Source organism: Solea solea, chromosome 11 (assembly GCF_958295425.1).
Source record: "Solea solea chromosome 11, fSolSol10.1, whole genome shotgun sequence".
Taxonomy (NCBI): domain Eukaryota; kingdom Metazoa; phylum Chordata; class Actinopteri; order Pleuronectiformes; family Soleidae; genus Solea; species Solea solea.
In genome coordinates, this window is record NC_081144.1 from 840203 (window position 1) to 860334 (window position 20132).

Genomic DNA, 20132 nt, shown 5'->3' on the forward strand with positions numbered 1-20132 from the left:
AGAAGACGACAAAGACGACAAAGACGACGTTAGTTCCTGACACAAAAACACAAGGATTTTCCCGCTCTGGAACCCGTTTTCCAAACATTTAGATATAAACCCGAAATGATTTAAAGCAAAAGCGTAAACATATTCTCCTGAACTGGACGATCACTAAATATCAGGTTTAATGTATAGTTTTAAGGGCTGAAAAGGACTTAGGGGTCAGAAGAGGATTGAGGAAGAAACGTTTCTCGAAAAATGACGTCTTTCAGGCTGAACACTGTTCAGTGTGTTCACTCGTGGTGAGAATCACAGAACACCATGATACCAATAATATCACCATACAACCACTCTGTCACCAATTATATTGCCAGAAAATCTGTATGTAACGTAAGATATATATATATATAACATATATGTACCTTCATCCCGCTGTAAACTCACTCTTCTTCAAACATTTCCACCTCCTTCATTTGAGCAGCGCCACCATGAGGAGACATGAAGTAGTGACGCCCGGCGAGTGAAACTGGCAGAGACTGTTTACTTTAGAGCAGTCTTGTACAAAGTACCTTAAAGGGATATTTGAGTACAATGACTTAAGTAGAAGTAGAATTAACTTTTTTTTATATAATATTACTTCAGTAAAAGTCTTAAAGTTTATGACATTTACTGAACTTAAGGATCAAGAAATTCATTTATGATATGAAGTGAGGAGTTAGGATTGAGCCATGGTGGCTCAGTGGTAGGGCGAGTTGTCTTTCAGCTTGTGGGTTGAATTCCTGGCTCTGCTAGTCTATATGTGTCCTTGAGCAAAGACACTTAACCCCATGTTGCAGTGTGAGAATGGATGAATGGATGAAAACTGTCGTGTAAAGCAGCTCATCAAAACTAGCTCTACAGACCATAATACCAACTCTTCTTCTTCTTCTTCTGATTTGATTTGGTAGTAACAAGAAACAAAGAGAGTTAGAGGAAATGTAGTGGAGTAAAAGTAGAAGTTGCTAGAAACATAAATAACAAAGTAAAGTAGAGATATATGAATTGTGTACTTAAGTAGAGTAACAAAGTATTTGTACTTTGTTACTCTACTACACTGATGACGATATATCGCTAAATTTGATATTTAGTTCACCAGGTCTCGCTGATACTTGACCCGGGAGTGAATCCCGACTGAACACATTCCCACTGGTTATTTTTAAAAACAAAGTGAGAATGACGTGTATGAGAGTGAAGAGGAGCCCGTGATTGGCCGAGCCACACACTGGGGGTGGCAGCGGGGACAGGGAGGAGGGAGGAGGGAGGAGATGGGGGAGAGAGTAGCAGGGAGCGAGAGCGAGGCAGCATCACATGACCGAGTCCAGCAGAGAGTGTTATAATAGGCAGAGAGGCAGAGGCTGGATGTGAACCAAAATCCCTCTACCACACACAGGCTGGCCATTGTTGGCTATTCACTGGACTCCATCTCAGGGCACTTTATCATTCAATTAGGACACTTTTCACACCACACACCAGAGAAAAGAGGCCTTCAATCAAACTGAAAACTTCACACTGGCCCTGGAGGGGACGCACAAGAAGGGGGACTCGCAGTTGTCACCCCACTTTCATTTCTTCTACTTCTTCTTCTTCTTCTTCTTCTTCTTCTTCTTCTTGTTGCTGCTGCTCACAGAGACTTTGAGCCCAGAGAGAGAGAGAGATGGAGGGGGAGAGAATGGATGGAGAGATGAGAGGAGAGAGGAGGAAGTCCCTCTGAGTACCGTTACATGTTTGGTGTGTGTTTATGAAGCGGGGTGGAATGCATGAGAGTGGGTGAGGGGTTAAATTTGGTAAGTGGTCCTAACATGGGGGGGGGGGGGGTAAGAACAGAGGGAGAGTGAGGGGAGAAAAAAAAGGGGGAAATTCAAAGCTCCGAGGAGAGAATAGCACAGAGAGGAGTATACTTGAAGGAAATAATGAGAGAGAGAGAGAGAGAAGTAGGCTTGAGAAAAGAGGGGAGACAGGGAAATGTGCTATGAAGGAGGGAGGGAGGGAGGGAGGGAGGCAGCTCCGCAACTGATCAAAACACGGCAGCGAGAGTGAGAGGCAGCGGCCGGAGTGGGGGAGGAGAGAGGAGAAGAGTCGGCTCATAAACAAGTTTGGAGGAGGAAGGAAAGCAGGTGAAGGAAGAACAGCGAGGTAAACGAGTGCAGAGACTGTGATGGTCGACAAAGTAACGACAGACAGAGAGAGAGAGAGAGAGACACACACACTTAACGTGCACTTAGATGTGGTTAAGTATTTGTAACTTTAACTTTAACTCATCAGAGGTGAATTTCATTCTCTTCTCACTTGCATTTTCAGTTTGACGTCCAGACTTTATCTGAAAATCTCACCCTCACAGTGTGAATCCTGCTCATCTCTACATTTACTCACTCAAAACCACTGGGAATATTCTTTATATCGGCATCAGCTTCTAGAGCAAATGACTGTGAAGTATGAGCAGTGGAGTCTGTTTATGATCCCACTGTTAGGAGAGAAAATCTTTACTTTTTAAAACTATCACCTAAACAGTTGATTTTAAAGAGAGACAATTCTGAAAACTGTGTTTTTGTCTTTTTTTCATCTAAATCAGTGACGTGAAACGAGGCCGCAGCGATTCATTGATTAGTAAATGAACTTTTTGCTTTGTGTTCTTCAGTCATTTCAGTTTTTAGTTTCTTTGCATCGTACAACAAAGAACTCATTCAATTGGATTTTGACATTTCAGAACCATGATTTGGATGTTTGTGAAACAACAAACTACTTATTTTTTCCCTTTATGGACCAAACAAATGTGCTCATCGATAATGTAAATATTCATTGCAGCTTTAATGCCAATTGTTTTTAATAGAGTTCTTGTTTGGTCAGTAAAATGTCTTGAAAAATGTAAAAAGTCTGGGTTTCTTGTTTTGTCCAGTTTTAATGATTGAAACCCGAGAATATTCACATTTAAGAGGCTGAAAAATCAGAGAAACTTGTTTTAATTGTTTAGAAAACAATGATTTTAGTAATCGATTAACAATCAAATCATCAAACAATCCCAGAAAAATCATGCCATCACTGCATCAATAACACATGGGTGCATCTGTGCTGCCACACTGACAGAAACATTTCCACTCCTCACCCTCTCACCACGGCTGCGTTTATCTCACTCACTTTTTCTTCAGTCTGCACCGAGGGAGTTTTGCTTGGCATTATTTGGTGAGTATCGGGGGATTGTTGAGCAGGGCGGGGCCAGTGAGACGTTATTAAAAATCACTTCAGAGGAAGGAAGAGGGGATGTGTCATCAGACACTGTGGCTACATTCTGCTTTCTCCCCATTTTCTCCCCCCGTCCCCCCTCACTCCCTCACTCCCTCCCTCACTCCCTGCTCCTGCGTATGAATCAGGAGCAGTGTAATCATCTGTCACTACTACTGTAGCCATATGTGAGCGGCTGAGTGCGTGAGTCAACACTCGCTCCACACGGCTCGGGTTTCGGGGCTCACTGACTCACAAGTCTGCTTCCATATTCCAGATATGACTGTAACTCACATATGAACATGACTTTGTGCTGAGTCACGTGTGTGTGTGTGTCCGTGTGTGCGTGTGTGTGCATGTGTGTGTGTGTGTGTGTGTCCTTCCTCTGCGTGTACGTACTAGACTCGTCTCAAAGCGCCGCATTCCTCGGCCCGGCAGTGAAAACCACAACACTTCCCAGTGCGGCTCCGGTCGCAGCGAGAGCACATGAGAGCAGATAATGACAGGAATGCTGCTGCTGCTGCTGATGATGATGATGATGATGATGGTGATGAAGAATACATACATATACATGCATACATACAAACCAGCACTATTTTAGCTTCAACTTCAATCACTTCCATGCACAGTCGAGTTGAGTCGAGCTGTGGCTGCAGTTTAACGACGCACTTTTTTCAACTTGTGAGGATTCAGCGGTCTCTGTTTACTCAACATTAATCTAATAACTAATCGACTGCTAAGTGACTCATCAACTATTTTGATAATCAGCTTAAATGTGAATATTTTCCTGGTTTCTTTGCCCCAAATAACAAAGAACTCATTAACACTGAATCATTTCCAGCTTTGGCAAAAACACTTTTCAACATTTTCTGACATTTTCTGGCCAAACGAGTATTCGATTATATCCATGATGAACATAAACGTTACTTTGGACGAGTGTTGAGAGTCTTCCTGACATACGTTCACTTAAAAATATCACATTTGTTTAACTGATGGAGGATAATAAGAATAAGAATTGTGTTTAAATAGTTACCTATCACAAAAATGTCAGAAAAACAAACATTTCTTCTTTTTAAAAAAAGTTCATTTTAAAGGAAAAACTCTTTTTCTGAAGTATTGAAACAGCACTTGTCTATATGAATTGTATTTATATGTATATGTATGTGTATATATATATATATATAAATAAATGTACTTATTTAAGTAAGTACATTTAATTTATATAGCACCTTTTACAAATAACAAGAAAACACAGTAAAAGAATAAAACAATAAGAATCCAAGTCTGACTAAAAGCCTGATTAAAAAGAAAATTTTTCCTTCCGTCGCTAAAATCGCTCTGATCATCAGTCTCTGTAATGACTGTACAAAAGTATGAATATTAATATAAAGTCAAATATTTTCAAACTAAGCGTGCTTCATCGTGCTTTCAACAGTCCTGATGATGTTTAAATTAAATAACATGAAAGTTTGTCACAGACGAGAACAAGTTATTATTAAGTTAAGTATTTTTAAACTCAATGTAACTCAATACACAATAAACAATAAAAGAGAAGTTTTAAAACGATGTGAGGAACTCATACTTTTAAATGAATTGTAATGTTTTTTCCATTACTATGTTAAAATGTACAGTATATAGATAAGAATGTGCAGTATCAACCTATAGGCAATTCTTTTTCACCAACTATATAAACAAAAATAATCTCAACAATTGTTAAAGATTTGATTGAATTTGTGACGTTTGGAAATATGTCACAGTTAAAAGTTCACCTGGCTCGTATCACGATTTAAGATGAATCATAATTTTGACTCTTTTGACACATAAGAAGACAAGTGTCTCATAAACACACATGTCCTTATGAGACGTTGTAACTACACTATAGTTGTGACAAAAAGACAAAACTGATGATTCAGTGAGCAGATTTGTCCGTGGGACCACGAGGCCACAGAATCCATCATAGCAGGAAACACAGGAGCCCTTTAAACGCTAAACGCTCCGTCTGTAATAACCGTGAGGACGTCGATATATCATTCATTTTCTCAGCGCTCAATCCTGCGTGATGACAGGCCAGCAGAGCGGCACGTCATGTTTCTTCTGGAGATACTTGACCACTGGCTCTGCTGCTCAGAGCCGCTTCACTTTCAGCTCAGCTCTCGTCGTCAGATCTCACAGATTTTTTCACGTCTCAATTTCCACATAAAGTTGTCAAGTGTAAAAAACTGTCATGCCAAACACCACCTGAGAAAACACTGAGCTCGAGAAGAAACTGCACTAACAGCTCCACTCCCATCACATAACCTGCTACACACTATTTCTGAAGTGCCACCAGAGGAAGCTTGCGGACCACTACTAGTACATGTACCACAGTTTGAGAACCATGGCAGTCTAAGTTAACATTACATTTTTGAAGTTCATGATTAAGGCAGTACAAAATAATTGATTGATTGATTTTCAGTCACCTGACTGAAGGGAGCGTTTGTGTGCATACAGCAGCAGAGTGGACGAGAAGCTATGTTCAAGTCTACTGAGTCACATGTGTTCTGGACCTGCAGTCGTCTCATGTTACTGTGGCTCAGTGTTTGCCGTCGCCTCCATCTGCATCTGTCTTGATGTAAAATGAATCACTTCCTGTGTGCAGCGTAGGAATGTCGCCTTGAGATCTAAACACACAACTGAGAGAGAACTGTGTGGAGCTCAGACTTGTTTAAAATGAACGCACCATGGTTTTCTCAGGTAACTGTAGTTTAATGTCTGTGTTTTCTGCTTCTTATAAACAGGAGAATTATTGATTATTATTGTTTTTATTGTCTCTACACACTGCCTTCACAACATCAAGACTGATTTAAATCTACAAACATGACAACAGACTGAACACAGAGACACGAGATATGTTTTTCCCTTAAAATCATTTGTTTTGTTTCATTTTGAGAAGAATTATGACCTTGTCATTAAGGCAGTTCTGACATTTCACTTCATGTGAGAATATAAAGCAACATCAACGTTTTTACAAGAAGAAGAAGAAGAAGAAGAAAAGAGTGAACTTTAAACTGTGTAGGCATCATACCTCTACTTTGGGGAATTATCTCTATCTTAAATCATTTTAATCCTTCTATTACATTGACTGCACCCTGAGCTTTCTTTAAAACTTCCTTAGAGTCAGAGACTTAAGTTATAGCTATTACATCCATCATTAATTAATCCGTCCTCGTACAATAATGATAATCGATACTTCACAGCAAAATTGACATTTTAATTAACAAATGAAGGCGTTTTAAAGTAAACACTTTCACTCGCCGGGCGTCACTACTTCATGTCTCCTTGTGGTGGCGCTGCTCAAATGAATGAGGGAAAACTTGGGCGGAAGTTACCACCCAAGAAGAGTGAGTTTACAGAGGGATAGTGGTGAAGACAATGGTTTATGACCTTTGACCTTTCTCTATGTTGTGAATAAATGCATTTTTAACTTTTCACTTTGTAACGTTCTTGTTTTCTTCAGTTAGAGAGATACCGCGATGTATCGCTATATGATTGTCTCAATATATTGATTATGGCAAATCATTGTATCGTGATATTATTGGTATCGAGGAATCGCTGTATCGTGATATTATTTGTATCTCGGAATCATTGTATCGTGATATTATTGGTATCGTGGAATCATTGTATCGTGATATTATTGGTATCGTGGAATCATTGTATCATGATATTATTGGTATTGTGGAATCATTGTATCGTGATATTATTGGTATCGTGGAATCATTGTATCGTGATATTATTGGTATCGTGGAATCATTGTATCATGATATTATTGGTATTGTGGAATCATTGTATCGTGATATTATTTGTATTGTGGAATCATTGTATCGTGATATTATTTTTAATTGTGGAATTGTTGTATCGTGATTTTATTGGTATTGCGGAATCGTTGTAACATGATATTATTGGTATCATGGACCCTGTGATACTCACCCTTAATGCAGTATGAACACTGAATATATATACATACTGATCTTGATATTTACAGTGTAAACACTGAGTATTGTACATAAGATGTATTTAATTGCCTTTTCCATATCGTATTCTCACTGTGTTCCAGTGGATCATGAAGCTGAGACATAACATCATTTATCTATTTGGCCGTTCAACTTCAACTCACTTCCATTTCCGACTTGTGTTTATTCCTCTTTGACCCGATCTGTGGCGGCTCATCTCTGAAACCCGACAGCCTCTTATACCCCGCCCACAGCCCGAGTGTGTTGGTTGCCTTAAGGTTAAGGACAAGTCTATGAGCGTCAGAGGGACGACCCCCACACCCCTCAAACCAACGCTGTGTGTTTACTGCACGCAGAGAGAGAGAGAGAGAAAAAAAAGGCCTATTAATAAATCTGCTGCCGACAGCCTGGCGGAAGTGGCCCGGGGGCTGTAAACTAAAGTTTTAGGGGGAAGAGTGGACGCAGAAGAAGGACAGGACAGGACAGAGGAGACGAGAGACGGTGGGACAAGAGTGTGGTAGAGGGGAAAGGAGAGGAAGAGAGGACAGAAGACAGAAGAGGGAAATGAAGACACATGGACATAATGAACAGATGGGGGGAGGGAAAGAGTGTGTGTGTTCTTGTTACCTCTTTAGGACCTTTACTGGACCATAGGTTCTCATGGAGAGCAAAACCTGGTCCTAATGAAGCAGAACCTCAATTCTGAGGAAGAGGTTAAAGGGTTGTTACACCCATTTGTTCCCACTTGGTCAAATGAAGGATAAAGTTAAAAATCATTATGATGCTGCTGCTGTGTTTGTTTAGTTTGTTTGTTTGTTTAATTTGACCAAATTTGACCAGTTTTTTTTATTGATTTTTCTTTCAATGAATCTTTTACTATAATAAACAGTGTTTTCTTTGAAGGAAGTGACTTGATCATCGACTTTTTCAATCCCAACATGAGCAACAGTGTAACAATGAGACAGTATAACACATTTATCTTTGGAAATTAGTAAAAAAAAAAACGAACTGTATATTTTTTGTGGGGTGACGTGGCCCTTTAAGTTTGAGGCTAAGGTTCCGGTTAAGTTTAAGGGATTAATGCTTTGTTTAAGCTGTCAACAAATGAATGGAAGTGCATGCAGTGTCCTAAGAAGAATAGCTGCACAAACCTCTGTGTGTGTGTGTGTGTGTGTGTGTGTGTGTGTGTGTGTGTGTGTGTTGTGTGGTGTAAACCATGGGTGCCAGTTGATGGATGGATGCAGGTCCTGAAAAGCCACAGCTGCCTCGCTATTCCTAGAAAAAGCTCCACAGGCAAAAGTGGCAGTATGTGGTTGAAGCATCTCGCGTCCTCTTACTATTTCTGACCGGCGTTCTGTGGAACCACGGGTTCGTCCACAGAGCGTCTCTGCCAGAGCGAGTGTGAGTAAACCAGAGAGCGCGGGTTTTTACGACTGCATAATCAAAATGAAAATACAAATCTTTCTCCCTTTTGTCCTTTGTGTGTGTCGTATGTTTTCAATCACAGTATAAAGTCTGCAGTAAATGAATAATGTGATGTATTTACCGTAAAGTCGTGGTCAAATATGACGTTTTTGCATGTTTGTTGTGTATTTTATAACTCAGAAACAACTCAAATCTGGCAGAAAGTGACAATTTCCACTAAATCCAACCAAATCTTATTTAATGATGAGCTATTCAATCAAATCAAAACAAGTCAATAGTGAATCTGTTCTATCTAATGGATTACTTCTTGTTTATTTGACACAGATGTAAATATTTTCTGTATTTAATCTTTATTTTTCTTAGTACTGTATATTGTACCGTAGTTAATATCAACATAAAGTTGCTGTCCCATCATATCTGTTACATTTAAACCTGTCGTCCATACTAATCCAGAGTTATATTTGTTTAAAGTTTGTTTTGATATGTTTATGAGCAGAAATGATGATTCACTTCTTTAATCGCTCACAAACTTTAAACAGCAGAGAATGAAAATGACGCGTTGATTAGGAAAATCCTCAGATCGGAATCAGGCCTCATTCGTACGTGGAGATAAATCATAAGTCATGTGATTATTCTCCTGTCGATGTGACAAAATATAACTTTCACTGTCATTTCAGTCCACTAAGCATGTTCAGGTCAGTAGTCCAGCTCCCGCTGTGTGTTCTTCACTCTCATCTCTGCTGTTTTTCAGAGTAAAACTACCTAAAATCCATTCTAGCATGAACCCGGTGTCCCTCGCTCCTCCGCCCTGCCCCAATCCCCCCCCCCCCCCACCCCCCACCCTGCCCCGCTCCATCCCTGCCTGGAGAAGGTGAAGAAGTACAAAGACGGGATCAGAGCTTTTCCGATTCTTCCCTGGTTATTAACTACCGTTTGTCCCCCTCAGAGCGCTGTCCCTCCCATTAACCCAACTGATGCTCTTTTCTCATGGAAATCAGCCTGCTGTTGCTGCCGCCACCGCCGCCGCTGCCACACAGAGGTGCAAGGCATTGTGGGGGATTTATTTTTATTTTTTTGAGAGACAGAGAGAGGAGAAGACCTCCCTCCAGGCTCAAAAACAGCTCCCACTCTCACACACTCACAAACACACACACACACGCCTGTGCCTGAGACGTGAGCACGCATCTGTGTGTGTGTGTGTGTGTGTGTGTGTGTGTGTGCGGGCTCTCACTCCCTCAATCACAAAGGCAAACATGAAACGTGCTGCCTCCGACCACAGGGGCATGGAACTGACGTGAGGCAATGCATGGACGTTAATGAGAAGAAGCTGGAACAAGCAAAAAATTATATATATATATATATATATATCATCTGAGAAAAGTCGTGACATGTGTTTGTCTTTATATCATTTATAGAGACGTTGTTGCATTACGTCAACGATCAAGTCTGCTCTTGTGATATATATATATATAAATTCTCTATAATGTGATTTCTGGACTCTTACCAGTGGAGGAATTATAAATATTAGACTGTGTTTCATTCAACATTGATGTGTTAATTATGATTTAAAGAACAGTTTTTCTGTTGTCAAACAGAAACTTAATGACACGTTTTGTTTGTTTTTACCTCCGTCTGAAAAAAGTATAACTTTTTTAATTAACATTGTTCATAATCTTTTATTGTTCTGTCACATTTTGAACTGCAAAAGTGCAAAAGTCTACAAAAAACATAAAGTTTAAGTGTAATTAAGCAGCATCTTACACTTACTTGAATAATAATCAGGCTAATTAAAAATGTCAAAAATCATCTTAAGTAAAAACAGAAACGTTTCAGCCAGTTATCTTTTTGCATGATAGCATTTATATGTCAGCTTATTAGCTTTTTGTTTGTTAGCCAATTAGCTTTGTGTTTGTTAGCATGCCAGCATTTATGTCAGCTCATTAGCTTTTCATTTTTTAGCATTTTCTGTTAGCCTATTGGCATTGGCGTGTTTAAATAGAATCAACAATGTTTACAGTGTTTAAACATTAAGGAAAGATTTAATGATGATGACCAGAAAATGATCCTGTGAGCAAGTGCTTTTGACCATTTTTCCAGAATATCTTTCAATATGGCCGTTATTTGAAATGTACTGCATGTTAAAATAGTGTATTAACAATTTATTTAAAAAAAACAAAAAAAACACATCTTGTACGCGAACGCCAGATTTTGCACGTTACATTTGACATTTTGTAACTATTGTCATTTTAAGGCAGCAAACGTGGGTTTTGGTTTGTGACAGAAGACGTTTGAAGACCCCTCGTCTTGATGAAGAGACGATATTTTGGTCCAAATATTCAATTGCTGGCGTTCAGGCCACGTTTACTGTACGTGATCCCTGATCTACACTTTCCTGACCTGAAGTCACAAATCTACCTCTGATCAGAGGCTTTGCAGCTCGATCACAGGCGTTTAAAAATACAAAAAGTGATGCTGCTGCTGTTTGTGAGCGCTGCGGCTCCACAGCTAACTGGCTTGTTCCAGTGAGACGGTTGCAAACATCAACACATGGGTCTGGACTTCTAACAAAGCCTTTGTCTTGTGACAAAACTCACTTCCATTTCCTTATTATGTAGCTGCGGGCCTTGTTGAGGACAGACTTTGTCTCTAAAACAAACACAACAGAAGAAGTGAGGTGGTCAAACCTGCAGCGGGGAAGTGGAACAGAAAACCAAACTTCATTCAAATAAAACTTTGTCAGGATTATAATGAGTTTGATTAATCAGTTAAATCAGTGTCTGATTTCAGCTCCTTAAATGTGAATATGTTGTAGACACTTAAAACAACTCTGAGCGCTGATTTCTGATCAAAATGTTTCACAATTAATTGTCAAAAATAATCTTGAGATTAAACGATAATGAAAACAAATCTTCTGTTTTTCATTATAATTAGAAGTTTGTGATCAATAATATGGACAAATAATCACTAATAACTGCATATTTTTCCATTGATTAACTTCTTTAAATCTTTTCTAATGAATGAATTAGTCTGATTCAAAGTGAGACTCGAACATTTATTAAATCAGTCTGTATCGATATTTAATATACGTTCGATAATTCTCATTTTTTGGCTCCAGAAAGATGAAAAAATTAATTAATACTTTTTAAAAGACTTCATAAAAGCTGCAAATAATTATTATATTCATAGATGGCAGTTATTTTTTGGATTAATTGATTAGTTATTTCATTCTTTAAATTTAAAATAAATTTTGACAAGATGATGTTCTGAAATAAAAAATCAGTTTTAATGATTCATTTTTGTTTTAAAGAATTTTCGAAAAGCATGTTTTAATTATTTATAAAAAAAACACAAACTGATTAATCGACTACCAACATTTAGTAATTGGTTAATAATGGATTAATCACTGTGGCTGAAACATATTTGACAGAAAAGCACAAACTCTTAGAGAAACAGATTCAAAGTGATTTTCTGTTCAAATGTGATTAATATTTCAGTTTTCCTGTTGCTATTGAAGAACATGATATTGTGATAATAATTAATAAAATATTAACTTAAGTGAAATGAATACTTTTAGGACTTTATGGACTGAATAAACCGCCTGAAGGCCTTAACTTTGCTTTAAAGAAATAAAAAGCACATCTTTTTATGGACTTACACCAAAGTTTGGACAAACATGCAGCAACTAACAATTATTAATCTGATCTAATCGATTGTTTTCTTTCATAATCAGTTAGTCCGTACAAGGTTAGCAAAAAAGTTTCCTCAAACTTCACGGGAACTGTTACTATAATAATTCAAATGATTATACAGATTGTGCAGCTTCCGCAATATAAAGTAAACCTAATGAAGTTTGTTGTGTTCCAAATAACAAGCATTGGTGATTGATTTAATGTTTGATTATTTGCTGCAGAATGATTGTGATTGATCTGTTTTCTCTGTTGAGCAGAAAAAAGATCACAAACGACAACATTGACATGAAATCACACACAAACTGTGGCAGCGACACTTTGCACTAGAACCAGGGAAAGGGAAATTTGCTGCAGGTGAATTTTATAATATATAATAAGTTTTATTGTTTTTTAAAGTAAATTCAGGATTTCATATAGTCAATTTAATTTAGTGACCTTTTTATCAACTTTTAAAGATGATTTTACAGCAGTTTGCTAAATTACCTTTCAAAATACTAATTATTTTATTTAAGTGTAGTTTTTATCTCATTAAGGTCCGAGCACAAGTTTAAATTGGAAGTAGTTGTTATTATTATTATTATTATTATTATCATTATTATTTTTCTCTGAAATAATCACGTTTGTGAGGCCTTTCCCATACCCCAGAACTCCCTGATTTCTGCGACCGCATCAATTCTGGTGTAAATGTATGTGTGTGAAAGTTGTTTGGAAAAGCATGGAAATTGGGGGTAGGTGGGAGGGGCTAATGAAAGCTGACTTTTTATCATGTTTGACGTACATGAATGAAAGTTCGATCATGTCAGGACGGTCCAAAAAGTCAATGACGACTTTGCTGTAAATTCTACAGAAAATCCTCCATCTTGTGTTGAGCGGCCATTTTTTTGGCGATTTCGCACCAACGATATTTTTGGTTCTTTATTCCGTCGACTGAAGCGATCGTGTTTTTCTGCTTGTGTTTGTTTATGAGCAGCACAACTCACACACTGAAGCACAGATTTAAACAAAATGAAGTAGATTAAGTTCACTGAAGAAACTGTGATGATGTGAAAGTGAGAAGCTTTTTCTGTTTGTCGTGAGTTGTTTTGTCTGCAGCGTGTCCTGAAAAGCACTTTGTGACTGTGTTCCCAAACATGCTGTATAAATAAAGTTTATTATGAATATAGCAGATGAAAAACAGCTCGATGTATATATCTGTATCGGCCAATATTGGCTTTAAAGATTATTATTATTATTAGAAATCTGGAAACACTGAAATCTCCTGATGTGATGAATGATTGAAGCTCCGCCTCCACTTCTATGTAAATGATTATGTTAATGTCACTTCAGAAGAGACTAATTGATCTCTGCAGTTGGACACAAGGAAAAAAACATGCATCAGTTATCAGCTCAAGTATATTCACGATCAGATATCAGCAAGAAGTCGATTATCAGATTTGACTTGAAACAAATGTCAAATATGACGACTTTATATTTAATCTAACTTCTGTGTTTCTCTCTCTCTAACAAGTGTTTGTTTTCTTCTCATCAAAACCACAATGAACAGGTTTCCAGTGTTTTTAAGGTATTAAAGCAAGTTTTCTGTTTTTAAATGTGAATATTTTCTGGTTTCTTTGCTCCATATAAACAAAGAAATCATTAAAAACTGAATCATGTTTTTGGACAAGACAGGACGAGACATTTGAGGACATCGTCTGTTCCTGGTTTGACAAACACTGACCGATGTTTTCTGATATTTTATGGATCAGACGATGAATTGAGGAAAATAATCGACAGATTGATCGATTATGAAAATAAATGTTAGTTGCAGCTCTCGTTTCAACTTTCACGCTGGAGCAAAACTAACTCGTCTGACATTAGTCAGGATAATTCTGAATATCCACTCATTAGAAAACATTTGGCCCCACCATCCATCCATCATCCATCCATCTATCGATTGATCTACTTTATTTGTCCTAACATCTGTTTTTTCAATGTTTATTGAAATACGTTACTCGTTATTTTGAAGTATCTGAGTCATTTTTAAAAAAAATGCATTTTTTAAATGTAAAATAAATCTCAATTATTCGAAAAAAACAAGAATTTCTGGTTTTATTCTGTTTTTCCCTCAACCTTACAGAACACAGAGCAGACGTTGATGATTATGGGATGTTTGTCTGTCTGTCCTGACATCTGTTTTTCAAATATATTAATAATAATATATTAAAATAATACTGAACTCAAACCTCGGGAAATGTATGCTTTTTATTATACAGTTAAATCATTAAACTATGTGTATTATGTCAAATGTGTCCCAATTGCTCCAAAACCAAAGCAGAATTATATTTTTTACTGAAGTTAGTTTTTCTCATTATAGTTCATTAGTTTGGTTCTAACTTGTAGTTTTCAAACGTTATTAATACTGAACAATACTGTGTTTTTATACGGTTAAATAGTTCAAACAGAATGTTCTGTCCGTCCTTACTTCTGTTTTTCAAAGGAAATAAGTTTGAGTGAAAGTTTTTCATTGTTTATCAGGAAAAACAATGAAAAACCTGACTATTTTATAATAGAGTTGTTTTTAACAAGCTTGTCATTAATACAGAAATACAGCCCTATTATCTATGTATGTATTGTATCTATATCTGTCTATTGATAATAATTTATCGTGTCTAGAGCTGAAACAATTACTCGATTAATCCATGACTTAATGACTATTTTGATCATCCATGAATCAGTTTGAAGCTTTTTTCATGATTAAAACAAGATTTCTGATGGTTTCAGCTTCTTAAATGTGAACATATCTTTATTTTCTTTGCTCCATAAAACAGAGAAATCATTAAAAGTGAATCATTTTGGTTTGTGGACAAAACAAGACATTTGAGAGCATCATCGTTTCCAGGTTTGACAAACACTGACATTTTTATGGCCCAAACAATTACTCGATGAAATAAGAAAAGAATCTAATCGTGACATAACTCCAGAGGAAATCCTTGATCTCTGATCATCTAACATGTCGTCGTCATAAATACTGTTAGACAACTGTGTTCTTACACATGTGTACACAGCAAATATGTTTGAGCTCTTTTTGGTTGAGAGAAGATGAAGATCAACCAGTGAAGGGGTCAAACACACGTGAGTGTGTGTGCGCGCGCGCGCGTGCATGTGTGTGTGAGTGTGTGTGTGCGTGCACTCGCCAACAATGGTTTCACAGTTTCACAGGAGAGGAGGGAACTCACTAAACTCACTAAATGTAAAGATGCACAAACTCACAGAGACACCGAGGGACAGAGGGACAGAGGGACACCGAGGGACAGACAGCGCTGCAGTCACCACTGCGCCTGTGTCCTGCACCTTTAACTCACACTGGCGCACGAATGTCCGCAAATAACCGCTGAGAAAAGTCGCAAAAAGAACCATAATGATAGGAATAATAACAAGCTCGCAGGCACACGTCAACATGGACACACACACACACACACGCAGACAGACAGACAGGCGGACGCAGGACAGACAGACAGGCGGACGCAGGAGGCGCGTGCGCTGCTGTCCTTCACTTTCACAGCAAGTTTAACCGAGAAAACATGAAAACATGAGGAAAGAAGGAGAGAAAAGACACGGAAAAGAGAGAGAGAGACACGCGCGAGACACTTTCACACACACGGTAACAACGCATTCGTTACAATGTGTGTGTGAGTGAGTGCACGCGCACGTCAACTGTTTGATTCACCGCTGCTTTCACATGCAAACAAACAACAGCAAACAAAAAACAACAACGAACGACAGGAACGTGCAGACACTTTTCTGCACGAGAGAGAGAGAGAGAGAGAGAGAGGGTGAGAGACACAGACAGACAGACAGACAGAGAGAGAGAGAGAGAGAGAGAGGAGATGAAGAGAGAGAGAGAAAAAAAACACCGACCTAAAAGTTTCCAGCACCGCATTAGTGAGTTTCACATGGAGTCCCGGTAACCTTCCATCCCCGGTCTGGACCAGAACAAGCCGCCGTGGGAGAGCGAGTCCACGCCGCCGTGCACGCGCCGTCCTCTGCGCGATATCTGTCCTTTTTACGATTTTTCTGACGATTTTTTTCTCTCTTTCCTCAATTATTTTTCTATATTCGCGGCCTGAGAGAGAGTGAGTGAGTGACTCTGTGTGTGTGTGTGTGTGTGTCTCTCTCTCTCTCTCTCTCAGAGTTATGGGGCGGTAAGCATTGTGGGAGCGTGACGTCACTTTCACAAACTTTTTTTTTTACCTCACGTATGTAACAGCGACACTTTACTGTTTTTTGTTTTCCACTCTGTCCAATCAGAAGATAATATTTTATAAACATAATTCTTCTAAAAATATTAATAACGTTTTATTTAAATGTTTACTAACTTTTTTTAAGTAAATTTTTTACTTAAAATGTTCTTTTATTTCTTTCATAAATGCAACAACCACTTGGAATTTTAGTTTAAGTTTAAGATGTAAATGACACTTTTTATTTATGTTTTCAAATTAGTTTGATGTTTAAAATAAAAAATATCATGACTATTCATGTAATGATTTGGCACAGCTATATAATATATAAACATCTTAAATTGAATGTGTTCTATTTTATAAACAACATGGCAATTGTGTTAGCACATTATGTATAAATGTATAATATTTTTTAGGCCTTTGCATTTGATAAATATGAGAAAAAATACAGTCAAAATGTCACAATTTGTTATTTTCTCTTTTTAAAAAATGGAAAAAAGTAACTTTGATGTTTAAAAGATTTTAATTAATTAAATATTATTATTAATAATAATATTTAATTATTACTAATAATGTAATGATTTGGCACAGCTATAGAGTATGTAAACATCTCACAATTCAATATATTCTATTTTATAGGCAACATAGAATTATTTGAACACATTATGTATAATAAGTAAATACTTTTAATATATATTTGTAATTATTATAATTTTTACGCCTTTACATTTGATAAATATGCAAAAAATATTTACAAAAATTTTTTTAAACTAACTGTGTTGACAGTCATTGTTATATTATATTAATATTAGAATAATTTAAAAAAGATAAAATTGTAAGATAAGAAAACGAGCAGGAAATCAGTGAATATGGATGAATGAATGACCTTTTCACAACGAAAAAGTGTAAAACAACTCACTCAAATCAATAAATATGTGCCTGTTTTATCATTCACATTTTAATCATATTTTTCTTATTTACTAAATGTCAGTTGTAAAAAAAGATTAAATAAGAAAACAGAACACATTTGTATTTTGCTTTCACATTTTATTTGATTTAAGTTAAGTTTTCAGCAGGAAAGTTGTTGTGTCCACGTGCTGATCCCGTTTCTATTATTTTGGTTTGTCTGTATTTCAGGTTCCCCCCCCTCCTTGTGTGTGTGTGTGTGTGGGGGGGGGGGGGGGGGGGGGAGATTTACTTCCAGGGCAAATGAACTTGTTTCCTCATCACCCTCACCGCCCCCGCACGCACACACTTCCAGCACAACAGCCCCACCACTGAGCCTGCAGGGTGAATGTGTGAATGAGAGAGAGAGAGAGAGAGAGAGAGAGAGAGAGAGAGCGCAGGTCACATGATCAAAGTTTAGAGTCCTGAACAAAAGCAAATATGAGTAAATCTGAGGATCAAAGGAATTTTTGTGTGAGAAACTTTGAGTGAAAACTTCACACTGATAAATCCAAATAATCTGTGCTTTGGTTTCTTTAGCCCATTTTTTTCCTTATAAAGAAAAGGAAGATGTTGACTATTTCTTTGTTTGCACAATGATTTTTACATTATATACATTTTCATTTAAAAAAAAAGATTTGTAAAATTAGCTTTTTGGATTTAAAAAGACAGTTTTCATTGTAATAAAATTCTACTCCGTTACAAAAAATTCTGCAAAAATGATCCAATTCTGCTCTGTTTCAACTGAATCAATGAGCCATGAAAGAAATCATTGTTATTGAAATTAAATTCTGCTGTTTTCTGAACTAACAAAACAGTTTTCTGTTAATAATCTGTTAATAATCTGTTTTTCCGCATTATTATATTTTTATTGCTCTAATTCTCTGAAACAATGAAGAGGTGAACAACAAGAATTGATCCTATTGAACTGCTGTTTTTCAGCAGTAGAATTCACTTCTGTAACTTTTTCATAGGCACTTTTGTGTGAGTGTGTGTGTGAGTGTGTGTGTGTGTGTGTGTGTGTGTTTGTTAATACTTCAACCTGTTTGCTGCTCTCTCACAAACAAATCACTTCCTGTGTGCAGCACAGGAATGTCGCGCAGAGAGTCATGTGGCCCTAATCATCTTTGTGTGAAGAACAGACAAAAGTTACGTACTACAACTTTAATTTGATAGTTTCTTTGTGTATTTATTGTGTTTTTTGCGTCATAAGTGGCTCTTCTGGTGATGCAGCTTGCATTTCTTATCCAACAATTGTCAAAGTCGGCACTGCACATGTTTATAGAATAGAATAGAATAGATCAGGGGTGTCAAACTCATTTTTAGTTCAGGAACCACATACAGCAGCACGATTAGATCTCAAATGGGCCGAACCAGTCAAATAATAGCATAATAACCTATAAACAACAAGAACTCTAATTATTTTTTCTTTTGTTTTACATACAATGAAGTTTCTTTTTACAAAACAACCTCACATTTCTGGAGATAAACACAATTAAATGGTAAACGTAAGCATAATATCGTTGAAATATTGCACTTGTTATAAATGTGCACACATGTTTCGTCACAGGTATCTACAACTGAGAAACAGAGTAAATATTTCAACAAATTCATCCTGCGGGGCCTGATTGGACCCTCGGGTGGGCCGGTTCTGGCCCGCAGGCCGTACATTTGACACCCCTGGAATAGATCTTTATTGTTTCCAAGGTGGAAAATTGTCTTTGCCGATTACAGACAACAAAACAACAGTGATGACACTAAAAACAAGACTGAAAACACAGAGTTTAAAGTGCAAAGTGGAGCCGTTTACGTGAATCTCTGAGGTCTGAAGACGTCTGTGGAGACACCTGTTGTCATTCCCAGCATTAATACATCGATGTTTCACTGCGATGTCACGTGTTTGTGTGTTTTCATCTCTTTATACTGCACTTACTTTAGTTCTTTTGTCCTCTGCAGCAGCAGCATCAGCAGCATCAGCAGCATCATCATCATCATCAGCAGCAGCAGCAGCAGCATCATCATCATCAGCAGCAGCAGCAGCAGCAGCAGCAGCAGCAGCAACAGGATCTCTTGTTATTATGTCGCTGTTTGTTTGTTTGGATGAGAGTACGATTCCTTCCGGGTTTTTATTCGCGCTGTGGCTCTGCTGCTCTTCCTCTGGATTCCCTCTCATGTGTCCACATTTCAAGGAGGAGGAGGAGGAGGACGGGGACGTCTGCATGTCTTATGTTCTACCACACACACCTAATCAGTCCTGTGATGTAAAGGGACGAGGGAAGTCGGACCCTCAGAAGTTTATGATGACAAGAGTGAAGACGAGCCTCGTTTTAAAGAAAGTCTTCGTCAGACACTGAGCGGAAACATCTGTGTGTGCATACAGTGGTCACATCTACAGCGATTCCTCTGCTGGTGTCACCGCCCCCCCCCCACCCCCTCTGTCCTCTGACACCGCCCTCTCTCCACAGCTCGCTCTTCTTCATCGTTGTCGAATCGTGTCAAAACCTTCATGAGATCCAAAGAATCCCAGCGTCCTTTTTCTTTTCTTTACACTTTATATATGTGTGCGTTTATGTGTTTTGTTTAAAGCAGACGGACGGTTTCCATCACAGCAGAGACAGTGGACGGTGGAC

At 37.8% G+C, this 20132-nt stretch overlaps 1 protein-coding gene across 1 annotated transcript in view; it reads right to left on the reverse strand.

The window, feature by feature from the left end:
- Window positions 1–16571, reverse strand: part of plagl2 (pleiomorphic adenoma gene-like 2) — a 42978-nt gene extending 26407 nt beyond the window's left edge. The window contains exon 1 of the mRNA XM_058642410.1: window positions 16238–16571. The gene's annotated coding sequence lies outside the window, so the exon portion shown is untranslated. The remainder of the gene's footprint in view (window positions 1–16237) is intronic.
- Between the last annotated feature and the right edge of the window lie 3561 nt (window positions 16572–20132).